The 27,685-nt window shown below is 38.2% G+C and overlaps 1 protein-coding gene across 2 annotated transcripts in view; it reads right to left on the bottom strand.

Moving 5' to 3' along the window:
- The window catches only part of LOC122789416, a 1,105,687-nt gene that overhangs the window by 1,025,513 nt on the left and 52,489 nt on the right, over positions 1 to 27,685 (bottom strand). The gene's annotated exons all lie outside the window — the stretch shown is intronic.

The raw sequence follows: 27,685 nt of genomic DNA on the forward strand, positions 1-27,685 counted from the left end.
GAACCTTCTTAATATAAAATAACTATATCACATTTAATAATATTGATGGCCACATACATGCATTTTCATTGGTAGATGTAGCTGTACTTGAACCCAAGACCATGTGTACCTAAAAGTAATGTTTTCAATGCATTTTACAGACTGACCTACAGAGTCACTATTACAGCAGGTGAATTTTTACATGTTGTAGTTATCATTCCACAGTTATCTGCTGTTAAATACTGCACTTATATCTGTTATTATGTGTATGGCTTTAGAGTGCTGTATTGGTATACCAGGGCCACAGTTAAAATCCTATTTTCCATTAATTTTTTATCAAGTGTGTTCTGACATGTTGTAGACATAATTGCAGGGTTACCTGCTATCAGATACCTCACTTACATATAAGCTTATGTGTGCGCCTTTATAGTGATGTATTTGCATACTAGAGTGCAAATTACAGTACTATTTTTTAGTAATCTCTTAACTGATTTGCATGGTACGGCACAATGTGCAGCACCATTTAAACATGCTCAGTGATGTTTTGCGTAAAACACTTGTGTTCATTAGTAGCTGTGTGGCTTGGCGGGATGATGCACTGTTCTGCAGGTATGATGGTTGTGAGTTCGAAAGAGGGTGCAGGTGTAATATTTGAATGTGATTAATATTGTTCCAAAAGCATATATCAGTATAGTGCTATTTAGCATTGTTAAGTGATGCAGCGCACTGCCCACGTCATGTAAAAAAATATAAAAAAAAATAAAAAATGGTGAGATAGGACAGTGGTAAAAAGGGGTGCAAGCAGGCAGAAAAACATAATGGCAGGGAGGTAGGGATATGCATTTCTTGAACAGCAACAATTGTGCACTTTCACAAATTTTTTTTTAGCTGAATTTGGACTTTCACCCCAAGTGAGGAGAAATAACAACATAACTGCTTTGTCGTTTTCAAGCCAATTGGACTAAATTAAGTGTGTCCAGTTGACACATGCTAAATGGAGAACTATGTATGGGACGATTTTTTTTTTTTCTTTTTGGGACAGGTGCCCTTTTTTTTTAAAGTGAGAGTGGAAAGTTGGGAAAGGGACATAGGTACATGTGGGGTAGGTAAGTTGGGAAGATCAATAAGCATTTGCAGACATACAGGACAGCTGGTGTGTGACACAAGAAGGGAGTGAACATTTTGAATGGGGAGGGTGTTGTGGAATCCCAGGCCCATGAGCATCCACACAGTAGCAGTGTGACTCAAGTCCTTACCCAAGGAACTGTCAGCACTACTCCTTCACTGCCCCTGTGGTGGCAGTGGTGGAGGCTGGCATCCGGGGTGAGGCTGTCCCACCAGGATGGTGAGTATGCTCTCCATCTGGCACAGACATGCACCGAAAGTTCAATAGAGCACCCCGCGCACCTTACCTGGCAGTTCTTGATGGGTGACAAAATCACCCCTCCACCTCCGCTCCCAGAGGGGGGCCCAGCCCCAGCCTGTGGGGCAGAACTACCCAATGGCACAGGTAGCACAGGGGCAGCAGTGGGGGCACCACCAGGCTGTGGCCCAGACGTGTCACATTCAGGGGAGCCAAGGTAGTGGATCGCCTGGAACCGGCCTAGCTTGTTGTGCTGTAGTAAATTAAATATAAACATAATGTAAGATACGTAATAACCAAACAAATGTTAGTGTTAACATAATGGAAGATAATATTTATTAAGCAAAATACATATTAAAGTATGTTATGAGGAACACAACAATAAATAACTTAACAGTAAGTATGTTAACAGCAAACCAGTATGAAATAACCCATAAGACCAACATAACAGTTAGTTTAAAGTAATATATTAATATCAAATCATAATAATAAATAACATTAATAAATTAAAATAAGGGGTGGGGAGATATTGAAAAGCATATCATTAGTGACCTCGCAGGTGATATTAATAACATACTAATAATACATTCTTCCACAGGTGTGCTGTGTCAGTTGTGAGTACAGTGACTCCAGTTCTTTTATAGATGATATTGCACATGCATACCTCTCAACCTGTTAGCATGAACAGTATGGGCCAAGCACTAACAAATGCAGGTACACAATTACAGGGAATTGTTTTACATACTGTACTACCAAGGTGTTCTGTAAATGGATTTGCAAATAAATTGCATTCCAAGTAATGTCATTTATCTGCTAATCAAGGACCAGACATATGGGGCATTAGTCATTACATTCTGAAAAATCATGACAGTTGAGAGGTACATTTATGTACATTAAGTAGACTAGACAGCCAGTGATTTCTTAATTGGCTGCCATGCGATTAGAGCCCACAACCTGTGACTGCAGGGAAAATGTGCACTTAATTTACCAGTTGACTCTTGCCAGATTAGAAAAGACATGCAGTGCATACAAGACTACTTCATACTTATTGGAAAGGACTATTTATCAAGGCACAATCCTGCTTTACACTTTATTGATATTGTTCCTTAAAATCTGGCACTTATACGCATGGATATCTGCCCAGACCATGAGCTACCTTACCCATGTACCTTGTTCCTGAAGTGAGAGGAATATACAGCATTATTTGACTAAAAATGGCTATAACACAGGCTTGAACCTTACTGCCTGTATTGCACTACATTTATCAGACAGTTTTTTTCTGCAGTTTTTATTAATTTCCTTTTTACAGTTGGGTCCATGGAGTTGGTTCAGATTTCTCTGGATCCTTCCCTGCCACTGGGGGCCTTGGCATGGGTGAGTTGGGCTCCTACCTCGGCTTTGGAGCTTCCATCATCTGGTCTGGAGGTTCCATCGGCTCCAGCAACTCATTTGTTGAATCTGGGTAGTTCTTCAGAGTGGGGCTGGATTGCCTTTGAAGTTATGAAGAAGGTTCTGACTACTTCTCAGTCTGAGACACAGTCTCATTTGGATCTTCCTCCCATTTCTGTCCAGGTGTTTTTGCCTTTTCACCTACCCTCTCCACCAGCCTGCACAGACCCTAGGCCTCCGGATGTCCAGCAGGGGACTCCCCTCTCTTCCGAAACCTCCCCAGAATATCCCAGTGAGGAGGTCCCCAGGAAGAGGAAATGCAAGAAGAAGTATCTTGACTCCCCAGAGGAGTCCATCACATCTGATACTGTCTTCGAGACAGCAGAATGGTCCTCATGGTCATCTCCTGAACATGCTTCTTTTGGAGACATCCTGGAAATTTTAAAGCAGAGAGGTGACTGGCAGTCCACCTTCCCTTCAGCCAAGGAGTCAGTGTACCTGAAGGCCTTTAGGTCTCGCCCCTCAACCTCTTGGGTGACCCCTCCTTCTGATGAGCTTATTGAGTTAATTTCTTGGAAGGCTTGGGAGACCCCAGACACTATAGAGCCTACTCCTAGAAGGCCATTAAATATATTACAATATATTGCTGAAGACCTCGAGCTTGAGAAATGGCCAAGATGGATCCGACCCATCAGTGACAATAAAGATCGAGATGGACAACACACATGGTAAGTACATAACTTCTTTTTTCAGTCAACTGACATATTTTCACAGCAATTAATGTAAAGAGTATGACTGACCAGGGCTCAAAACTAGGATCTACTACACTGTAAGTCATGACTCAACTTATCTGGCCATTTAGTTAGTAGAAAAAAACAGTATATATTTACATATACTACTAAGATGCCTGTTAGCGTTGCTAAGCACTGTGCCACACAAACAAGCATTAAAAACAAACAAACAAAACAATGATTCTACAATTGATTACATCCGGTTTCTATTTTTAGATATATGGCAGGTTTCTGCTATGTATATATAAGCACAGCTTGGAAACGCTAAGCAGCTTGCTGCCCAAACAGGCACAATAATACAAAAATAAAATTTATATTATACAATTGATTACATCAGGTTTCTATTTTTAGATATATGGCAGGTATCTGCTATGTATGTATAAGTGCACCTTTGCATTGTTTAGCATCGTGCCATGCCACGCAAACAGACAGATTAAAAAAAAAAAAAAAAGAATTATTTATACAATAGCAGGGTACATTACAATGATTGCTGTCCTGTGCTTACCATCTGTCTAGGATTTTCCTGGACAGACCACAAGCACGGGACAGCCTCTACAGTGCTGCTTGCACAGATTCAATATCCGTGTTACTGTGATCTCCCTCGGCAGTGCGCCATGATTAATAGGCATGGGGTGCTGCTGAGGGGAATCCATGGCTGTGTACATGGGTACATTCCATTATGGCTGTACACAGAGCCTACAAAGATTTTATTGAATCCTGGGGATTATCTTTGCTTTTCGCAGCCACACAGGCATCTGCTGTGATAGTCTAAGAAGGAGGCAGCCAAAAGTTTTCATGTAATATAGAGACTGGCTAGTGCTAGAGAGGCGTCAGGATTTTAGTAATTGTTGCACTTTGTAATATTATGTTATGGTTATGCTTGTATATCCTATGGTGCCATTATGCCTGGATTTGTGACTCTGTAGCCTGTGGTGAGGTTTTCAAGGATGTGTAGTGATAGCCAGTTTGTGTAATGCTGCATATATATGTCCATTGTATTCATTTCTTCATTACCAAAAGATAAGAGGACGACAGTGTGACATTACAGTAATTTTACTATCTGTTGCTGTGATGTACTTGCATAGAGGTCTTGCTGTTGAATGGATGTTCATCTTTTTATCTGTGACATGTTTGAAATAATCATACGTGTCGCTGCGGGGGGTGGAGTAATCCACATATCTAGTTCATTATTAGTGATGCTTGTTATTGTGGGTACAGGCTGTAGCTTCTATATTTTTGGATGTAGACAGCTGCTGGTGGATCAAAGTAGGACTTTATACCAATAACTATTTCAGGTCACATGCCAATAATTAAAATAAAAACACAGGGTAATGAAATAAAAATGAGACACTGGCACTTTCCCACCCATCTGTTGAGAGGAATTTAAGGAATGGGTAGTGGAAATTATTCGGGAGTTACTACAGAAGACAGAAATTTCTGCTGACAAATATAGCTAGGGAGTGGGATAAAATTTAAAGTGGGGTTTAAAAATAGGGTGGAAATAAAAGAGAGAGAGAGGTGTGGTTAAAAAGCAACAAGAATTATTCAGACGGACTAACAAATGTTAAAGTATTGCAGAATGGGGAAATCTCACAGAACAAGAAGAGGAGCAACTGCAGAATGCTAAGCAGAAAATAAAGGATTACCTTAATAATATGCATGACTTTAGAAAGATTGCTGTTAAGCAACTGCTTTTTTTATAATGCCAGAGTCAAAAACTTTTAGCGCAATGACCTAGGCAACAGAAAATATAAAGGGTTACTGCCAAACGTAGGGAGCCTGTAACAAGGAAAATAACAAGAGATCCTGTAGAAACTTAAAATATTTCAGAAATTTTATGAAATTTTGTATAAAGCAGAGAAATATGGATATCAAGAAAAGGCACAAATGGAAATGTTTATGGAAGAATTAAATAATCTACGATTAGAGGTAGATGAGGTTTAATTACTAATAGAATAGGGAGAGAGGAGATAAAAATGTTGAAGTACAACCAATAAACAGGAAGGTACCCAGGAATAGATGGTATTCCTGTGGAAGTTTGGAAGCTAGAAAGGGAAAAAACAGATAAAGATCTGGAAGGTTTTGTTTAACCGTATTTTAAAAGGAGGAGAAGTACCAACATTCTGGAAGAAAGCAGTGGTGACTGCAATACCTAAAGAGTGTAAAGACCCATCAGATCCAGCTTCATACAGGCCAATTTAGATCCTAAACCATGATTATTTAGTGTTTGTCTGTAATGGCTAAAAGAATGGCAATGGTGATGCCAAAATTTATAGACATGGCTCGTTGTCATTTTGTGGAGGGAAGGCAAACATTTGACAACATTAACAGAACATAGATAATCCAGAGGGAAGCTGAATGTAAGAAAACACAAGTGTTGGTGGATCTTGATGCAGAGAAGGCATTTGACAGAGTAAGCTTGGAGTTTATGAGCAGGGCAATAGAAGCATGTGCATTCTCTGATAAAATGATAAAGTTGATTAAGAGGTTATATGAGGTATCAGAGGTGAAAACTAAAGTCAGTGGGTTTCTCTCTAATAATTTCTGTTTGAGCAGAGGAACCAGGCAGGGTTGTCCTCTTTCCCCTTTGTTATTTGCACTTTATTTAGAACCATTGGCAAAGAAAATAAGAGACTCAGAAACTGAAGGATATTATTAGTATGGTAGTCAAGAAAAGCTGACCCTATTTGCAGATGATATTAATTTATACTTGATAAAACCAGAAAAGGACATTTCAGAGTTGTGGAACATTTTGAGGCATTTTCATATCTTTTCAGGATACAAAATTATTTTTCTTTCAGCTTTTTCCCAGTTAGGGGTCGACACAGGGGATCACCTGTCTGCTCATGACTGGCAGTGGAGTTTTACGGTGTCGAGTTGCCAGCCTGGCGCCCAACCTTCACAGAAGGCACACACATGCACACACTCATGCCTAGGGCCAATTTAGAGTGTCCAATCCACCTACAGCATGTCTTTGGGATGTGGAAGGAAACAGAGCATCCGGAGGAAATCCACACGACCACAGGCAGGGCATGCAGACTTCACACAGAAGGCACCCCCGCCGAGGATTGAACCGGAGAGCCTCTTGCTGTGAGGTGGCATCGCTAACCGCTGCACCACCACGGCCACCCTTTTCAGGATACAAAATTAAGTGAAAACAAAGGCAATAGCTGTAAATGATGTACCCACACACAAATTAGTTCAGCAATATCCATATTTATGGGGGCATGATAAAATGAAGTACTTAGGAGTATGGATTAAAAAGGATTCTGGTCTGGCAGCTAAGGATTTGTGGGAAGAGACTAAACAAAAGATTATATAAAGACTGAGAAATTGGTAGCTCTGTTATATGGAAATGGATAGCAAGATGCAAACAGTTAAAATGTTTTTAGTCTCTCTATTTCTGTACACAGTTCAGACATATTTTTATCATCCAGAGGAGAAGTTGTGGATAGCAATTAATAAAGAGCTGAAGGATTTTATCACAGAGGGGAAGATGGCAGAAGACAAGTGGGATAAGTTGATTCTTCCAGTAGAACAAGGCGGTTTGGGATTACCTGATTTGAAGGGATATTGCAGAGCTACACAGCTAAGGCTCCTGTACATAGCACAAGCAGACAATTGTAATTCAAAGTGGAAAGGGGTGATGATTGTATAGGGGGGGGGGCTCAAGAAACAAGGAGAGACTGGATTTTGGATGCAAATCCTTAAGGAAAATAACAATAACCATGTCGAATACTATATTAATAAAGTAGCAGAATGTATTCTAAGAACTAAGCCAACATGGTAATGGAGAAAGGAGATTCTGGTGATACGGATGACTGCAATTCGGGATACAAACAACAGGCAAGAGGGGGATGGAATTTATTAGAGAAAACTGGTAAAAGAACCAAGGTTTTGGGCACAAATAATTAGAGAGGGAAAGTTAATAGAATGGGAAGAGGCCAAGAATTTATTTGGACTGCCTGATAGAGATTGCCTTCCCTAAGAAGGATTGATATCTGAGTATAGTCAGAGAAAGAAATATGGGATCCTAAGGGAAAGAACAGCACTGGTAGACTTTTTAGTAGAATCTAGAACAGAAGCTGCTTTTAAAAATGAACAATTATTATAGTTATCATGCAATATTTTGTATGCTTACTCAATAAGAGGAGGTTAGAAATGATTGGGATGAGAGATTAGATAAGCAATTCACAAAGAAACATTGCGGGGATATATGTATGTCAAGTATTCAACAAAGTCTAGAAGATTTAGGATCTTTGCTTGAAAGTGTTTACATAGATATTTTTATACCCCAAGTAGACTCCAAAGAATTTTTCTTCAGGTAGACAGCAAATGTTAGAAGTGTGATGGGAAAGAAAGGAATAACTTGGAACATATTTTCTGGGAGTGTAATGAGTTTGCGGACTTTAAAGATTCCCTGCAGACTGCCCTGTCAGAGATACTGTGTGAGCAAATTGGTCTAACTAGGGAAATTACTTTTTTGAGCTATGATACAGAATCGGAATTGCCTAGACAAAGTAAAGCCTTGCTGAGTTTAATTATGGTGGCTGCCAAAAAATCAATTATTAGAAAATGGAAATCAAAGTCTAAATCAACTTTATTAGAGGTAGTGAATATAGTAACAGAGATACAAAAACTGGAATTGGGGTCTTTTAGAGAATGGTAGGAGCAAACTACATAGGAAAAATGGGAAATGTGGGAACAATACATGCAGAGAGGGAACAAGTTTTAAAAGAAGGCAGTATTTGAATGAGCTATCTAATGTTTAACTGACAATGACTGGATAGATTATAAGTGATGTGGAATGTTTGCAGCTACAATTATGTCAGTATGGTATGTGACATACAATGTTTGCAACTAAAATTACATCAATATGGTTTGTTTTCATGTATATACATGTATGATTGCCTATTTCATATGTGTTAATTTAATAAATAGGTTTTCTTGTTAAAAAACTAGGATTTTATATATATTGTTGCCTGTAAAATTAAATGCCCGTAGCCTATCTAATTCTATATTTTCTTTGCATTCTGTATGTGTTTCTGCTTTATGCATAATTGAATGTGAAGATACTGAAGCCAAAATGACCTAAGTCTTGCCTGGAAAGTGTCAGTTGACTAGTCCACCTACTGTGTTAACAAATGTAAAATAAAATAAAGACAAAACATTGATTACTTCATTCCTGACTTCATGACACAAAGAGATGAAGCACAAAGTGTAACTCATGATCAATAAGCAACCTGCAAAGCTGACTATGGGACCTGTTCATCTATCTTAAGTGGGATAGCCAGTCCTGTAGTATGACTTGATGTCCATTAGGTGTTCGTACACAAGAAGAGGCAGAGGCTGGTAATGCAAAAGACAAAAACTAATGCTCCACTAAGACTGTACTTGTAACTGCCAAGACCCATCCAGTTACATGAATTGCATAACTAGATTACTTTTAATATTTTATAAGAAAGCATCTCTGTTAATATGCATTATGACTTTTTGAAAGTATATTATGTTCCACTTTAGTGAGAAAGTTTTATTTTATGGCTGTAAACTATACATTGTACTTAACATTATTGAAAAACTACTGAGTCGTGAGACAAGGGATGGAATTTATAAATGTCCTAATACACAGAGACAGTTTGCTCAGTTAGTGCCAATTCACAAGCACAAGTTGCAAAGTAGCATAGCATCTTGCACGGTGTGTTATACACCATATGCAAACGACTGCATAAACTACTGCAAATTATGTCTCACACCTCATTACTCACTCGACTGGATACAAGTGAAAGGAATGAAAATATTGCAGGAAGTAGCATGTGCATTTTATTGGGTGCCTTTACAGAGAGTCACAGCATATGGGAAATACTAGTATTGCATCCTATAGAAATGCTTCCAGTAGCAGTACTTTGTGGTGAGCAGCATCTTGCTGCTCTAGCTACAGCCAGCACTGGCACATAATTGGAGAATAAGAGATGAGGGAGATATAGGCAGTGACTCATTAATCGTAATCTTGCTGATGACCATATAATTTAAGCATTTCCAGGTAGATTGTGATATAACATGGTCCATTTTAAACATGCACTGCCTACTTGCTTAATATAGAGGAGTATGGTCTTCCTGTCCCTGAGGTCACCAAAGTATGTGGAGCTGTTATTATCCTAACTATTGGTACCGGGTCTATATTAGATCAGCGAATGCTTAAAAAGCGAACACTGATTGATCGACCTTATGTAAGCGAAAGTTTACAATCTCGAACTGTCAGATCAGCGATTTTTTTTTCCTAGGGAAAAAAATTGCTGATCCAAAACACATACACACAACACAAGCACACCAAACAAACAGAAATCCACACACAAACACCTAAAATCTGACACCTAACCCTACACTAAACTATGCACACACCACTAACTATCCACTTACCTTAACCCAATCCCTAACCCTAAGGTCCGTCACTATCGCACACTCACCTCACCCGCTCCCTAACCCTAACTCACCTAAACCTGCCCTAACTCTCATGCCCACACAATCGCACACATACCTAACCCGAGCCCTAACCCTAACTCACCTAACCCACCCCAACACTCACATCCACACAATCGCACACTTACCTGAATCCGACCCGTAACTTTCCACCACAGCACTGAAAATACCGAAGCAACAGAAACGGACAACCAAATTCTTTCCCTAGGAAAAAATTTGGGTTTCTGTTGCTTCAATATTTTGAACATTCACTAAAATAAGGTCGATCAATCAGCGTTCGCTTGTTTAAGCGTTCGCTGATCTAATATAGACCCATTGGTACCATCTGACCAAGTATGGACATGTTAACCCCCCCCCACCACCAGGTGTCTGTCTAATGGCTACATTAATAAGCTTCTTAATATTATGCTTCTACATATGGATTCCCAGGACAACAGAGAAGAGAGCCACTACTGTAAATGGCTTCTGTAGCATCACAGCTTCATGAGGTGTTGGGTTAATAAAGGCCACACCTGGCCAAACTTAACATATAATTGAACAGGGAAGGCTACAATTCTCTCACCTGCAATGCAGATGGAATTTTCTCCATTAGGTGTATGCAGCACCCTAGCATTTCCCACATTTGCCAAATGTAGTACACATCTGATCTGTTTGTTCACTTTCAGCAAGATCATTTTTCTACTGCACCACCTGGTTGTTAAGTGCTAACACAATGTTTAAAATAAATGCTGAATGTTCACAAACTGCACATATAGCCAATTACCATTCCCTAGATTATTTTTGTTGTGTTTTGTTGGTGATGCTCATTACCCATTTGATCCCCAGCTTGTGACTTGGGTCTGCAGTGCAAAAATCATGGCATAAGTACAGTTTGCTACTGCCCATACCCACATAGGAAACATAAATGTAAATTTGGACTGCTGAAGGAATGTTTTCATTGCCTTGACACATGCAGTGGATCTCTACAACATTCCACTGAGTAGGCAAAAAGATGTTTGCTGTCTATTGCTTGCTGCATAATATGATTCTGTGGAAGCAACTGTACATAGCTGTATTTCATCCGGTTCCAGACATTACAGCAACAGCAGCAGGAGGAGATGACACTAATCTGAAACAAGATGATAGATGGGATGTACCTCTCCAAACATTTGCATCAACTGGAAAGGCCACACTGAAATACCTCACAAAGAGAATCCATGACCTCTGACACCTGTCGTATGCAGACAGGTTCAAATCACTATCACTCTGCTCAGTATTGTACAGATTGCACAGGGGTGATCTGTGTCTCGCAACCTCAGACCCTGCCCTACTAGAGATACTCCATATCTGTAAGTCTAACTCCTCACACACTACCCGCTCAAAAGGCCTGAATCTAATATCCAACATCAACAAAACCTGCTGGAGAGACAGGGTTGTCTCCCAGAGACTGCCCCATCTCTGGAATAGACTTCCCATACACGTCAAACCTCGCTGATCCTAGTCAAATGTAACCTTGATGAATGAATGGGAAACCACAAATTTGTCCCAGGGGTTCCACCTGTGGCCCTCATTAACAGGGGTGACAAGTGCTGACTGAGGTTTCTTTTTGGGGATAAACTCTTGGCGAGGCTTGTAAGGGCCCCAGGGCCATTAGCCTAGTAACCTCTTATGATCCTATGTACATTAAGATGATCCTCTCCCACATAATGTATGGCAGCAGTAAGAGAGTGGGCCTTGTCTAGTTGACAGCTATGGGCCACAGTAGTTAAAGTGATCTAAACATGTTACATGCAATGTCCCTATCATGTTGTGGCCTGTGCATAGTCTGGTCATGCATCAAACATTTCCTCAAGTGCAAAGGGTGTTTTGGGTCCCAGTCATTATTTGTACAGGAGACACAATAAGAGAAGAAGGCCAGTACATTCTGGATAGGAGAAATACATCCTGAGACATGTGCAGGGGCAGTGCCCCTTGCAAATATGTTTTGTGTCAGAGAGCATATCCTCTTGTGACAGGTATGCTTTGCCATTGTGTGACTTTGTGCTGATGTTACTTTGCTGTGAGAGGTGTCAGGGATCAAGACTTTTCAATGGGAGGAATGGTATCCTAGTTTGTGATCTAGACCTGGATGGAACCTGCTGGTGAGTTGTTCCATCCCTAAACATAGATATTCTTTACCACCCAGTTTGAAGTGTGTCAGGCCTTCTGACAGCTTCAGATAAAGCCTGTGGTCATTGCCACCCTACAAAGGCACACATACACCTCCATCCCAGATACGTACCTTACCCTGGTTACAGACAAGATGATTAGTGTAAGCAGATATGATAACACTGGGAATCCATCACGGGGTGGTTTTAATTGTGGCAGTATTTGGCACCATAGAAATCAATAGACCAATAATTTCATGATATCTGTGCTGCATGCCATCAAAAGAAGTTGTTGTTTACCTAGGCAGTATTTTCTTGAATGACATGTAAAGTGTGTAGAAATTCCATGTAGACACAGTTCGTCTACTGATTTATGCTCAATGCTGCACATGTCAGGGGGCAGCTGTACGAGTAGTGGCTTGTATCCCACAGTTGCTGGCCTGTGGTGGATATGTCTAAAGAAGAACTAGTATGCTTGTTTGACGGTGTTATAATAGACACATTATGAGTACTTCTGCAGTGGTCATCCACAAGAGGACGATCTCCTCCACTGGAAGGTATGTATTTAACCACCCCCGTTAGTGAGACACACTGTCCTTTGACTTTTACGTGTGTCCCTATTTGCTTCATCTGACTCCCCAGAGGTGGGGACATCAGCTCCTTGTCCAGCCTCAGCCCTTTCTAACTGTTGCCCATCACAACTGATGCAGATGAATGCATAACATACAGAACATAGATTCACTGATCAGTATTAGACTGTTGATACAGGTGACCATTAGTTGTCTAGCCGCAATACCGCAAATTGTAGGTATTAATTGACATGAGTAATTTATAGCTGGTTTTTGACCCCTTTCAAGTAGCACTTGAAGAGTGAGACCTAATATTTATTTACATTTGTCCATCCATTCATCCTTTGTTTTACATCAAAAGAAAGTCTATTCCATCAGAAGGATTTTCTGGAATATATTGCTATCTCACCAGAGGTCCTGCTTATGTTTGAGTGAAAATTATGATCTCTTGAGCAGGTGTTAAGGATGTTGTTAGTTTTGCAGATGTGTAGATGGACACACAGAACTGGATCCTTCAAGGCTGTGTAAGATAGGTCACTTCTCAAGGGTCTATAGTAAACCAAAAAGAGAATGAGCACATCAAGATTGGTGGGTAGCTCAAGCCATTTGTGATCTTAGTGATTAAACAGTGAGGTCTTTCTTGCTTGGTGATATGTTTAAACAGTTACATACCAAAAGGGCCAATATTCTCTGTTATTGGCCTGATGCAGGAGGAGTAGAGAGAGATAATAACTTCCTTAGATCTAAAAGATATACCCCTGCTGGTTAGTCTGGCAAAGTAAAATTACTGTTTAACAACACTGGATGCATGGTGATTGTTAGATTAGGGATTTCAATTTTAAAATAGTTATTGGACATTAGACAGGCTAAAGGGTAAAATAAAATTTTCATTTATATACAACAGAGAATTAAGCAGAAATGAAAATAACCTTGCTGGCCAAGCATAAAAAGACAGTTTATTAAAAAGGAAAGATAAGCATAAATTGTGCAGACAGAATGTTCTTTTCTCAAGGAAAAGATGAGCTACAGAATATTTCTTAATAATATAGCACAAACAAATCCTGAGACCAAGATTAGAAAAAGTAGATAAAGGAAATTTACAAGACTAAAAGCAATATATTATGCTGTGTTCAGGATAGCAGGGCAGTTAAGGTTAGTAAGTTTGTTCAACCTGTTATTTCAGAGAAGATGACAAACACTCGAGCCTGAGTACAGAAAACAGGTAATCTAGAGACTATGTCAATTTACATTATTCAGGACAATCAGAATAATGTGCAGCAATTTGAATTGTTTAACAGTACTGTTAATGGAGACAGTATTCGGATATTGTGAACATCTTATAAGACCTCATTAAACGAACTACAGTGTTTGGAGAATTCACTCTGAATGCACAAGACTTGGTCCGTAAGGGAGAGACTGACACCTATTCAGCACAAGCTTGGGTAATTAAGACTTTTTTTCTCAGTCTCATTGTATACAGTGTTTACAGCTAATTACAGTACAGTACAGTATTTTCAAATCTTACAATGACGCCTAACGTGACCTTGAGAGAGATGTATACTTCTCACAACCCAGCAAGCAGCTGAACCTTTTTACATCCAGTTTCCAGTACAAGAATGTTTTCTTAAGTTCACAGTGACTGTTTATACAGCAGAAGTACTACAGCAGCACTCTGGAGAACACACTACCCTTTCAGTAAAGGTATCATTCATTTCCAGACTTGTTTACACTACATGTGTTCTACAGAAGTCTACATAATAACAGTGTTTCGTTCATCTTCATGTGTCCTACCCTTTCAGTAAAAGTATTGTTCATTTCTAGACTTGGTTCACTGCGTGTGTTCTACAGAAATATACAAAATAACAGTGTGTTTCATTCAACTTCATGTGTTCTACAGACTATAAACCTAAAGTTTTCATTAAAGTCATAGCCGGCCTTAGGCATGGGCCAACAAGGCGGCCGCCTAGGGTGCCGGTCTAGCAGGGGCACTTTTCTAGTATTTATTTAATGTAGGTAGACCAGGATGGGAGCACCAGGTAGTGTGGTAGGGGGTGCCGTGGTGTCCTTTTGCGTAGGGCACCATTTGACCTAAGGCCGCTGCTGATTAAAGTGTAGTACTCCGTGTTTCATTCAAACTTCAACAAGACAGCTGGAGTAAATTTTTAAAGTACAGTTTTATGGCAATAACTTCAAAGTTTCATTAACAGTTGAAAGTGACAGCAACTGTTTCATAACAGACTTCAGCAGCAGACCAGTATTATCAAAGCAGTGTTACTTCAGAACATAAAAGACATTCATGTTTCTAGAGTGACGTCATAAAGTCAAGAAGCAAGGAAAAGGTCAATAAACTACAGAGGATGGCTCACATTTCTTCCAAGCCATAAAGTTATGTAAGATTTTATATGCAACTTTTAGTTAACATTTCAACAAAGTTTAAGTTACTTAAAGTTTTTTTTGCATGTAAACATGTCAAGTAATACTGCTACAGTTAAAATGTCAGTAAATTTTTGGTTTAAGTTTAAAAATGTTCTCTTAAAGTTAAAGGTTATTAGTTCAAAAATGTTCAATATGTCAACGCAAAAGGTTTAATAACTCAGAAGTCAGTATGGTCTCCAGTTTAAACGTACATGTTTCAGCACATGCAATTCAACATAATGATTTCAGTTGTAGTATAGTTTCACGTACAAATGTTCAGAATGTAATACATAAAATTCAGAAGTATGTTGCAGTATTACAAAAGTCAACACAGTCTACATACATAATATGCAAGCAATGATTCAAGTTTACATTGCATCTAAACAGAAATAAAAAGAGAAATCAAGGTGCAGATTTTATAACTGAATAACAGACTTCAGTGCTAAGTAAAAAAGTACATTCCATAGCTAGCTGTAAAGATCAGAGCATTAATCTGTCATGGTTTAAGGTTATTTCATTATTTACAGACAAATCAATTTCAGTTGCACATACAAAAGAAACAAGTGTAGTCTTGTCAAAATTAAAAAAGTCAAAGCAGCTACCAGTTCAAAGTGTAATAGCTCTGTATATACTGGTTTAGATGTCAGTAAAAAGATATATACAAATGTACAGATTTTAAAGAATTGGTTACGATAGAAACATTCAGTTTTATGGATTAAAGCTAGAATAAATTCCAGTTCAGCTAACACAGCTAAACTGCTCAGAAAGACATATTGGGTGTGGTCAGTTAGAAAAAAAGGGTAACCATATGCCTCTATGTCTTGTAAGGTATATCAGAATTAACACTCTAATTAGCAGAATAAAGGGTTTGCAGTTTAGCAAATAATTGTTTTTGTATTATTGTTTAAGAGCTTTGTATTAAAGTGTTGCAATGCATAAATAATATCGTAATATAGACAGAGACAAGATAATGTTTTCTAGTTTACAGAATGTAAAATTTAAAGTCGATGCTACATTGTAAAAGTGACAGCACAGTTAAAAATTCAGATCTTATGTATAAAAGAGTATATTATGTAATCAGTTTAAGATTGTATATGTTTTGTACGGAGATGTCAGTTTGCCAAGCATATCAGCTCAGATTATAGCTAGCCTAGCAAGCTGAATTAAAGACAGTGCTATCCATTTAATGCATTACAGTTTACTATTTATCCAAAAAAAATGTAGACAGTAATAGCACATTCTTTCAGCATTCAGTACTAATGAAAAGTTAAATGATGTCAGCTAAAGAAACAGTTATGGTGAGACAGTGGGTGGAGTTTCACTCACTGAACAGTTTGTTAAAATCTAAGGGTCACGAGACAAATGTAAAAAGATCAACAGTTAACACAGATTGCATATAGGTGAAAAAATGCAGTCTTACATTATTACTTTGATTTTCATTTAAAATAAGTTCAGACACGTGATACAACTATCAAGCTAAATGCAATTGCTACAGCTAAGACCTTAAAAAAAAAAAGCTCTCCATTTAGTGGAAAGACAGAACAGATTTTGCAAAGCATCAGATGCCAGTAATAACATTTTCCTGTAAATACTGATATTGCAGCAGTAAAACAGACATCACTAGTCCCAGCAGTTAAATGTTTTTTTTTGTATGTAAAATACAGTGTCCTAAATACTGGACATGGAAACACAAGCGTGTACTTAGTTCCAGTTGTTTCCAATAAAGCTAAACAGGTTACTGATTTAAATATTGTTAGTTTTTCAAATATAAGGCAGCCCACTATGGTTAATGACTGGACAAATGATGTAAGTAATGTACAAAGTTCAAGCCCAAAGTATAATCAAACGTATGATGTAACTCAGGTTAATGTTGCCAGTGACATAACAGATTTTCAGAATATGTATAAAGGTTATACTCATAAAAAAATTGAGGCACAATGTGTTACTTGATACAGAAATATCAGTTTCAGTTACAAACAAACCTCTACAAAAGATTCAAGTATAGTTTCATGCTATCAGGTTTAAAAGGTCAAAGATAATTGCAGTCAGTAGCAGGCCTTTGGAGACTGGATTTTTAAATGAAGCCAATCAGCCTGAAAAAAGAATAACAGCAGAATTATTGTGGCATCCCCAATGTGACAGTACCATTTTACATTATGTCAAAATTAATGTTTTATTAAAATTTAATGTAAAAAATAATTTTGTCTTCAGACTTACAAGAGCTTATTAGCAGCAAATGTTTATTCATGCAGAAGCATGCATGTTTATTTTATGCAGAAAATGTAAATAAAGTCAGCACAGCAAGTAATGCTGCCAGTTTATAAATGTTAAAGCTGCATTTCATGCAGAAAACATGTAAAGTCAGTACAGCAAGTGATGCTACCAGTTTATAGATGTTAAAGCTGCATTTCATGCAGAAAAAATGTAAATAAAGTCAGGGAAATAAACAATGCTATCAGATTATAATTGTTAAAGATGCAAATGTTATTCTAAGGACCTGATACTAAAACCAGCTTGCAGAAGAAATGAAAAAAAAGAGGTTTAAAAGGCTTAACTATAAAGGACACTTCAACATTAAAGCAGGCCTTCCTTTACTTCATCAGTGACTAGAACAATGCAGAGCAAATTTTTGCTACTGTTGATGGGTTTCAGTTATTTCTTCAATGTTTGTTTAAAGTTAAAGCAAGTATGTATGTATTCATGTTTTCAGGTTCAGGGTAATTTGTACAGCAGTAGTAATTTCAGTCTGTATTCAGATGTATTTAAGTTTATTTGTGCTCAGGTAACACTGTCAAAATGTTTTCATATTTTAGACAATTGTACAATATGCTTTTATCTGTGTTGAGCTAACACTGGCAAAAATATATTCTTTTGGTTTAGTTAGTTGCCAGAATATGCGCAGCTATTTTTTTTAATTTCAGTACATGCTAATGTAAATATCAGTCAAGTTTCAGAATATGACATTCATATTCAGTTATGTGTTCAGTATAGTACCTTTCAGTCAAATCTTAAAATACTTCACATTATTCAGTCATTAATTAAGGGTAAAGTGGCAGACTTATTTGTAACAAGCTTATTACATTATTCAGTCATTAGTTAAGGGTAAAGTAACATAATTAGTTTTTGTTACAGGCTTATTTAAACAATAGGTAGTAATAGAGGCATTGTACATTCCAGTCAAATCTCAAAATACTTCATATTATTCAGTCATTAGTTAAGGGTAAAGTGACAGACTTATTTGTAATTACATTATTCAGTAAAGGGTAAAGTAACAATTATTTTTATAGGCTTATTATTTAAATAATAGGTAGTGATAGTTATTCAGGGTACTCAAGGCATAACAGGGCAGGCTTAATTTGTAAAGTTGTTTACAGAACACAGTGCATTTTACATTAGCCAGAAATCAAGGACAGTAACAGACCATATACAGGTATAGACTTAAAATACAGTAAGATAGGTTTTAATAAACTATTATAGCTGATAAATATTCATAAAAGTTTAAAAAAGTAAGTAGCATTAAATAAAATGTATAGACACAAGTTAACACAAAATATGGTAATTATGCTTCAAGATCACTTATAAAGTTATCTTTTTAGTGCAGATTTCTGTTAGTCTTCAGAAAATAGCCATCATGCTTGATAGGCTATACAATATGTGGCATTGGTAATCTCCAAACTCTGGACCCTACACAGTTTGGATTTGTAAAAGGCAGATCATGTCTCCTAAACCTGATTGACTTCTTTGAAGCAGTCACCAAAGCCATAGATCACGGTAAAATGGTTCACCCAGCTTATCTAGATCTCGCCAAGGCTTTCGACACCATCCCCCACTCTGGAATTATAGATAAGCTCACTAAACTAGGTATAAATCCCTATGTCACAAGATGGGTTGCCAACTGGCTCACGGACAGAACCCACACTGTGAAAGTAGCGGATTCCAAATCTGACATCAGACCAATGACAAGTGGAGTACCACAGGGTTCAGTCCTGGGTCCTCTCCTGTTTGCTATCTACTTCTCTGAAGTGCAGGCCAACACAGAAGGTCTTTGGCTAACAAAGTTTGCAGATGACTGCAAACTAGGAGCCATAATCTAAACTCCTAATGATGTGGACAAACTACAAAAGGGCCTCAATGAGACAGATACCTGGTGTCAAAGCCATGGCCTGAAGCTCAATGCCAAAAAGTGTATTGTCATCCCCTTTGGTAAAAACTCTGTACCCATGAACTACCACATAGCTGGTAGTCTACTTAATGCCGAAAATGTGATAAGAGACCTTGGGACACAGGTGGACAGTAGTCTCTCCTTTGATAATCACATCACCACAGTGGTCAGGAAATCCTTCTACATGGCTCATCTCATCACAAAAGAATTCTCATCCAGAAAAAAAGAGGTCATTGGTCCCCTCTACTCATCACTCATTAGACCCATTATAGAGTACAACACCCCTTTTGGTATGTACCTCACAAGACATCTACAACAACTGGAAAGACCACAGAAATACCTCACAAAGAGGATTACTGGCCTCAAACATATGCCCTATTCAGACCGTCTCAAAAAACTACAGCTTTACTCCATCGCATATCGCCTACTCAGGGGCGATCTCTGCCTAACATACAAAGCTATGTCAAACCCAGAGCTGTTGGACATGCTCCACTTAAAGAAATCCCAATCCCTCTGAGCTACACGCTCTAGGGACCTTAACCTTGTCACCACAATAAACAGAACATGCTGGAGGGATAGATTCCTGTCCCACAGACTTCCCATACTCTGGAACAGACTACCTATCTATGTCAAACAGAGCTCCTCATTAGCACTCTTCAAGAAAAATCTTGATGAGTGGATGGGAAATGGGAAATTCACTCCGGGGATCATTTCTGTGTCTCTGCTCAACAGGGGCACAGGAAAATAATTTTCTTGGGTGGCGAAAGCCAGGGTACATTTTTTGGCTAGGCTTGTATGGGCCCTAGGGCCGATAGCCTAGTACCTACCTATGAACCTATGAAAAAGCTGCCAAGAAGGGAGTTTCCTCTATATCCAATGCAATAAAAGAAAATGAAGGTAAAAGATATAGGTGAGCCAAGTGGGCTCAACGGTTAAAGCAAATCTGGCAAAAATCCAAGACATGCAGGGAGATGCTAATAAAAGGGCACAATACAGAGATACCAGTCCAGTCCCGGGAGTAAGGTTATAAGCAAGTAAGGTTGAGAGCAGCTAATAAAGTACAATCATCAGCTACTAAGTTATGTAGGTTTTCAGGAATTTTGGCCTATCATAAAGTATAAGTTTAAAAAGACCCTTGGTTGCAGAGTGCCAGTTTCAGAAAAAGCACGGGACAGAATACAAATAAATTTTGCAAGACCTCTTCCTCCAGAATAAGGGGGTTAACAATCAAATCATAAAAGTTAAAAGACCTCAATCCAAACAGGACATACATGCTCAAGTGGCACTTAGTGGTCAAAATTAAAATTGCAGATTTACCAAATACATTTTTTTTTATTTTCAGATTATAAATCAGGTACCATAAAGCTAAATACAGTAGTTAGCAATATAAATGTAAGGTAACTACAGAAGTAGTTGGGACCTCAAGGGCAACTGTTAGATTAGGGATTTCCATTTTAAAATAGTTATTGGAAATTAGACAGGCTACAGGGTAAAATAAATTGTGTTTCATTTATGCATAAGAGACAGTTAAGCAGAAAGGAAAATAACCTTGCTGGCCAAGCATAAAATTACAATTTATTAAAAAGGAATGATAAGCATAAAGTGTGCAGACAGAATGTTCTTTTCTCAAGGAAAATAGCTATAGAATGTTCCTTAATGAAGCACAGACAAAACCTGAGACCTTGGTTAATAAATAAGGTAAAAAAGTAAAAGGAAATTTATGAGACTAAAAGCAGTATAATATGCTGTGTTCAGGATAGCGGGGCAGTTAAGGTTAGTAAGTTTGTTCAACCTCTTATTTCAGAGAAGATGACAAACACTCAAGCCTGAGTTCAGAAAACAGGTCATCTAGATACTGTGTCAGTTTACGTTGTTCAGGACAATCAATAATGTGCAGCAACATGAATTCTTTATCAGTACTGTTATTGGAGACAGTATTTAGATATTGTGAACATCTAATAAAACCTTATGAAATGAATGCACACAAATTGGTCCATAAGGGAGAGACTAACACCTATTCAGCACAACCTTGAGTAATTAAGACTTTTGTTTCTCAGTCTCATTGTGTACAGTGTTTCCAGCTAATTACGGCAGAGTACAGAATTTTAAAATCTTACAGTGATCAAAGGATAGTTTGTTGTCAATGAAAGTGCCCAGTTCTGTAAAGGCTGAGTCAGTTTTCAAAGGGGTGTCACCTGTGTAGTAGGTACATGGGTGCCCAGTTTTGCCTAAGGACACAATGCTGCATTTCTTTGCATTTAGTTTAGTTTTAGATAATGGTACAGGCACCACTTATTGGCATGTCTTAGTCCATCCTGAAGAATTTTGAAGTCTCATAGGGAGTTTATGACAGCTCCAAGTTTGCAGACATAGACACAGACCCTTAAAGTCATCCTTGACATAATTAAAGCAAATACTAAAGAGACATGGTCCTAGGATCGATTCCAGGAGGACACAGCTGGTAACTATTCCTTTTGAAGACAGCATGCCTGCCATACTAATAGATTCTGTTCTGTTAGTCATCCGATTTGCTCTCTAGCAGATAGCATATGGGTTTACATTTAGTTTGACTAGCTTGTCAGTAATGCCAGATCCAGGTAGGCTGAGTGAACCAATTTCCCTAAGTGTATCAGTGACATGTTCAAAGAAGCCCACTAGGTTCAGGAAGCATGATCTGCCTTTAACAAATCCAAATTGGCTTAGCTCCAAGGCTTGTGTAGACTGCCTTTGTCATTGTTAAGTTCCGTAATGATGCATTCCATTTCTTTGCAGATAAGGGTTGTGAGGCTTATAGGTCTGTATTTTCCAGGCTCAGACGTGGATCCTTGTTGAGCAGCATGGTTATATATTAGATTAGAGCATTGCTGGGCATTACCTCTAAGGTTTCTGGACATAGCTGAAGAAGGCTTTGTAGTTGGCCTTAACACAGGCAGCAATTCTCAGTTCTCACTTCCTTTTGGAGGATTTAATTTTCCTCTGAGTGATTTGTTGATTTTATTGAGTTCATCTATTGATGATGGGGTATTAAGTTTACTTTTACAGCGTATGAGTTTCTTCCTTTTATTATACAGTGTCTACTAGGGCTCCATCATAGGGATTTATTCCTGAATTTGACATTGTATTTGTGTCTTATAGGGACACATGTCTTGATGTATGCTTTGAAAATAGGCATAGAAATTATCCACAAATGTGTAAGCATGTGAGAGGAGTCATCAAAATGAGGAAGACACTTAAATTTCATCAGATCATCAGTTAGGTGGATTAGGTTTGCCTTGGAGGAATCTTTTGCCAAGTCAAGTCTTATCATCATTGTGAGTATTTCCAGATGGTGGCCAGATTTGATCAGTGACAAGGTAACTCTAGGTGTTTAACATAGGGTGGCAATATTAGTGAGAACCAAGTCCAATATTTTCCCTCCCCACCAGTGCCCCAACCATCTCTGGGTCTGCCACCCCTTTCTTCTACCCCCCAGACTTTCTTCCGATTATGGGCTGGGGTTGGCATGAAACATAAGGGCATCCTACTGGGGTGTCATGGCAGTAACAGGTTCTTTTTTTTCCTTTAATGACCTACCTTCTTGGTTTCCCCACCTCCTCCACTTTGCCCAATGACACAATGTCCAAGGGCTACTCCCATTAGAGACTGTCATCGATAAGCACTCTCCATCTGGGATGGGCACACCCATCCTTCTCTACCAGGACCTCAGATGTTCAAGCCACTAATCAAATTCAAGTCCAATATTTCTGAGCCCCTAGTTGTGACTTGAACCAGTTTGTCTAGGGAGCTACCATTAATGAAGGCCAATCATTTTTGTGCTTGCTTATTTGAAGTGGTGTACGTTTCCAGGTTGATGGAGAGATATTTGAAGTCTCCCAAGAGGATTGTTTAGGGAGGGTTGTCATTTTGTTTAGGTGTGCCTTGTGAGTAGCCTGATGACATGGAGAGGGTATGGTAGCTGGCTGTAATGTGGCACAGAATTCTATTTGCCATGATAACATATGGAGAAGTTCACAGTTATTGTCGTGGCTTAACAGTTTGGAGGTGAGATGGCTTCTTATGACAACAGACACTCCTTCTCTGATAACACTGTTATTTTCCACAATGGATCTGAAAGAGGAATAGGTGCTGAAACCCTGCACTCTGGGAGTACTGCTGCTGTTCCAAAACCATGTTTCAGTAACTACACGGATATCTTTGTTGTTAAGAGTGCATGTAATGAGGACTTGAGGGCCCTAGTGACAGTGTAAATCTGGCACCTGGGAGGTAGTTAATCATCATTCTTTTTGCACAACCTGGTGAGTGGTGTGTCTGTGTCAGACTATGGAGTCACTTATGATTAAGACAATACTAGATGTACTGCATCGGCCTTGCTGCCTTAAGGACTTTGGCTTATCACCCGAATGGCCCCTTGTAGTTGTTTCCTGTAGTTTCTAAATATGTTGTTTGCCTGTTAGTGTTTTGCATACCAAACATTCATCTAGGAAGCCTTTGATTAGACAGGGACTTTAAGTAACTTGACCTAAACACACATTGTGGGAATGGTTGTGTGAGGTGGATGTCAGAACTGACAACATGTTGGGTATAGTTCAAAGTCTTTAAAGAGAATCTAACCTTCAAGATCAGTTAAAACGTTTACCTCTCACATATGTAATTGTCTATAGGAAGAGTCAAACAGTTGTCAACGAGCATGAGTCAGTTCTTGTATTGCCTTACTCTGTTTTTGCAGCATAGAATGACAGAGTAAGGCAATACAAGAACAGTTGTCAATGAGCATGAGTCAGTTCTTGTATTGCCTTACTCTGTTTTTGCAGCATAGAATGACAGTAGCATTACTTTGCACAATTATAAGTAATGTAGCGCTATTCTGTTATACCCTTTTTACTCAGTGGCAATAAAGCAGCAGTACAAGGACAATTTTCAGATTGATGCTGACTTGCTTGGATCTCTAAATAACTGGACAGTGGACTACTTCCTTGTGTGTCACAGATATGATCATCTTGCTCTGTTCCTGATGGAGTGAGAGACAGAATTATATTCAACTCTGTTTTCAAGCTGTGTATGGAGAATGCCACTGTCATGGAATGTACATTGTTAAGGGTATCAGATATAGGAGTATGTAACTGTAAAGTGTGAATGCAATAGCAATATAATGATGTACAACATTTTTTCTCTAGTCCACAGCCAACGCTTTATTTTTGTCACTATATTAATTGTGTTTCTAAGTAGCATCCCACAATCCTAGTAGAAGTGGGAGAAGTTATACGCTGTTACATAAACACATTTTACAATAATTTTTGTCTGGAATGTACCTTTCTTTCACGAACCTTTTACTTATGTTTGATGCCTACAAGTTGAAGGGTATTTTAAAGTTTATTGGTGATATGTCATATTACTTTGAAAACAGCAAAACTACTTTTTCTTCATGTCAGACTGCCTACTTCCTTATCCAGTGATTCGCTATCAGCTTATACAGTAATTAGTATCGTAATCAGTATAGTGGAGCTTCAACATCTGAGACATGTACTGGCCTAGGTATGAGGGCATTCTCTGAGTCTAACATGAATGACTGCTCCACCATCATTTGCTGAATTGTTCTTGGTTGTCTTTGCAGGATTAATGTGACTGAAGGAAATAAGTTAGAAAGGCATACTTTATTTGGGGGGGTTGCCGTTTGTGTTGCTGTTAACTTGCCCTCTTGTCATTTGCAGAGTTAAGCAGTCTGTCTTTGCAGAACTTGTGTGCATTTTTGTAAAATAAGTTGGAATTTGGAATACATACAACTAGTATTTGGAGTGAAACTGAAGTTATGTAGCTCTCAACTGGCCTTGATTTTGCCTAATATTTTGGACTATTTAAAATTTGTTGTTCTCTGGCAAGTCATTGAGAGTTACAGTCACTAATAACAGACATTTTGAGTTTGACTTTATAAACTTCAGGAAATGCATGCTAATGCCAAATGTGTTGTTGTTGTAGCAACACTCATTCAGAAACTCCATGCTAATGCTTGCATCTTTCTTAGTATATATGAGTGATGTTTAAAATATGTCCCTAATTGTGGGCCACTGTACCTCATTAATAAATTGTATTTATTTTTTGGCTTTGCCTCTGATTCATGTGTTAAGAGGTGTTTATCATAATTGGATGAGGTGCACACAGCAAATTTGGCTATAACTGCTGGGTGGAGGATGGGACTATCTGTAGATGCTCTGTTTAAACAACCTGGCTTTTTAGGACTAGAGCGTGTTTGTGCGAGATAAGATGGAACACTTGGACTACTATGTGTTTGTGTGGAACAAACATGAACTATGTTATTGCGTCTATAATTTATTTTTACTGCATTTGGACATCTGAGGTGTACATAGTCAGCAATGGTGTTGTACTAGCTGTGTCAGGGGGCTATCTGTGGATGAGAATAACTGTCCTCATGTTCAGCTTATACAGCTCTTAGTCTGAATTTGATTTGCAGGACTACTGAACATTTGTGTAAAGCATGTTGGCTTACTTGCGGCCATTTTTTTAAATCACAGTCTGATATTTGAGGTGTACACAGTGATCCACCTCTTATCGACAGGTAAGGACATTGCTGAATTATGACAACAGTTTGTGTTATCATCTTTTATGGGTGGAATACTCTACAATGGATAATTTTGTTATTATTGGTTAATACATTTAACTTCTTACTGAAAAAAATGTTTACTACATTTGAAGCAAGCTTGCACATTCTTGCTATATGGAGCAATTAACAGAATTAAAGGAATCGGGTAAATCCAAAAGCATCTGTATTTACGCATGGTTGAAAAAATTGTGTGTGGGGGCATGGTTTAAAAACTGCCCAAAGCTTAATCTGCTACTGACAGCCATAGTCTCACTCCAGGTTAGATATCAAGGTTAAAAGAAAACACCAGGCACTACTATAAATAGAATTAAAGAACAAATGAGAAAAGAAAACAATCAGCAAAACTGATCTGTAACAAGCCAATCAGACATTAAAATGTTTAGCTAAGCCTCCCTCTCACGAAGGTTATGTATTTCAGAAACTGAGACCTAGTACTTGGCTGAACAAACAGTTTTAGTTAAGAAAAAATACTGCACTTACATGCTTTAAAACAATTCTAGCAGCACAAATATTAGAACAAAGCAAGTGCAGCGAAGCTTGACTTTTTTTTTCTTTTAAGTATATCTACAATAAACCAGATGAAATCAGATACTCATAAAGAATATATACTACAAAAACTGAGGCCTATTACCTGGCTAAGCAAACAGATCAGAATATTGTATGTACAGTAAATAGTAGCAGAAATATTAAAACAAGTACAATATAGTTTTATTTTGATAGTAAAGATTAAGATGTGCTACAAGATGCCCACGTTGCAAGTGGGGAAGGGGCATTGATGCATCAACATATGTTTTACTCAATCTTACCTTATGTAATGGTAAGATCTTACTGTAGGTGTGGTGTGTCTGTGAAAAAGAACATGCACTGTGAAAGCTTTGTTAGGCAGCAGTCAGCATACAAATGTCTGCTAGGTACTCTTAATCTTCTCTGTCTAACCTACTAAGAAAAGGATGGAAAGGGGGCAACCTGGCACATCAACACCACTGTTGGAGGCATACTGTGGTGCATTACATTCTCCCAGGGGCCCAAGGAACTCTCCTCTACATTAATCAATCTTGTGGTTCTTGCTTTTTTCATTCTTGCATAGGAGAATGACTGAATTAAGGCCCTTGGCTTGATGTAGTAACAAGTTTTAAAAGAAAGCAAACAAAAAAGAACATTGTCTAGCAAATACATGAGTGCTTGTACAAGCAACTGTTTATCTGGTTGTCATGTCTTCATGGAGACAATCTGATAAAGAGCAACACAACAGAATACTTATTTCTTCAATGGCTAGGAGATAATGTTTTCTGAAAGCATCCAAGTGTTTCCCAGTCTGGGAGAGTAATAAAGATAAGACAAAACCAAAATGAACTTAATAGAATCACAAGCTATACCATGCATCTTAGCTTGCATAACTTTTCTTTTAGTTTAACCCAAGTCTGTGAGTGTGTATGTCAGTCCTGGATGCTTGTTTTTATTAGGAGGATGAAACTCCAATATTTGAAGATGTACATAGTTTTGTGTGCTAATACTAAGGTAATAGGTTTTTAGGGTTTTATTGGGGTGTATGTTTTTTATCTGAGTGCTTTCAGTAAAACAAAAAGTGTGAGTTGTGACATAGGCTGAAATTGATATGGCAAGAAACAACTGTAGAAAAGATTAATCTGCTAAGCACTAGTGTATATACATAACACAAAAGCTGCAACTAGACACTTAAAAAAGCTGTTATACATAAAAGGTGGGAATCAAAACTTTTTAACATAATGATGCTTTCTATATATCTTCAAATGTAAAAGGTCTCTCAGATATATACAAA

Source organism: Protopterus annectens, chromosome 14.part0 (genome assembly GCF_019279795.1).
Source record: "Protopterus annectens isolate FY-2018-M chromosome 14.part0, PAN1.0, whole genome shotgun sequence".
NCBI classification, from domain to species: Eukaryota; Metazoa; Chordata; order Ceratodontiformes; family Protopteridae; genus Protopterus; species Protopterus annectens.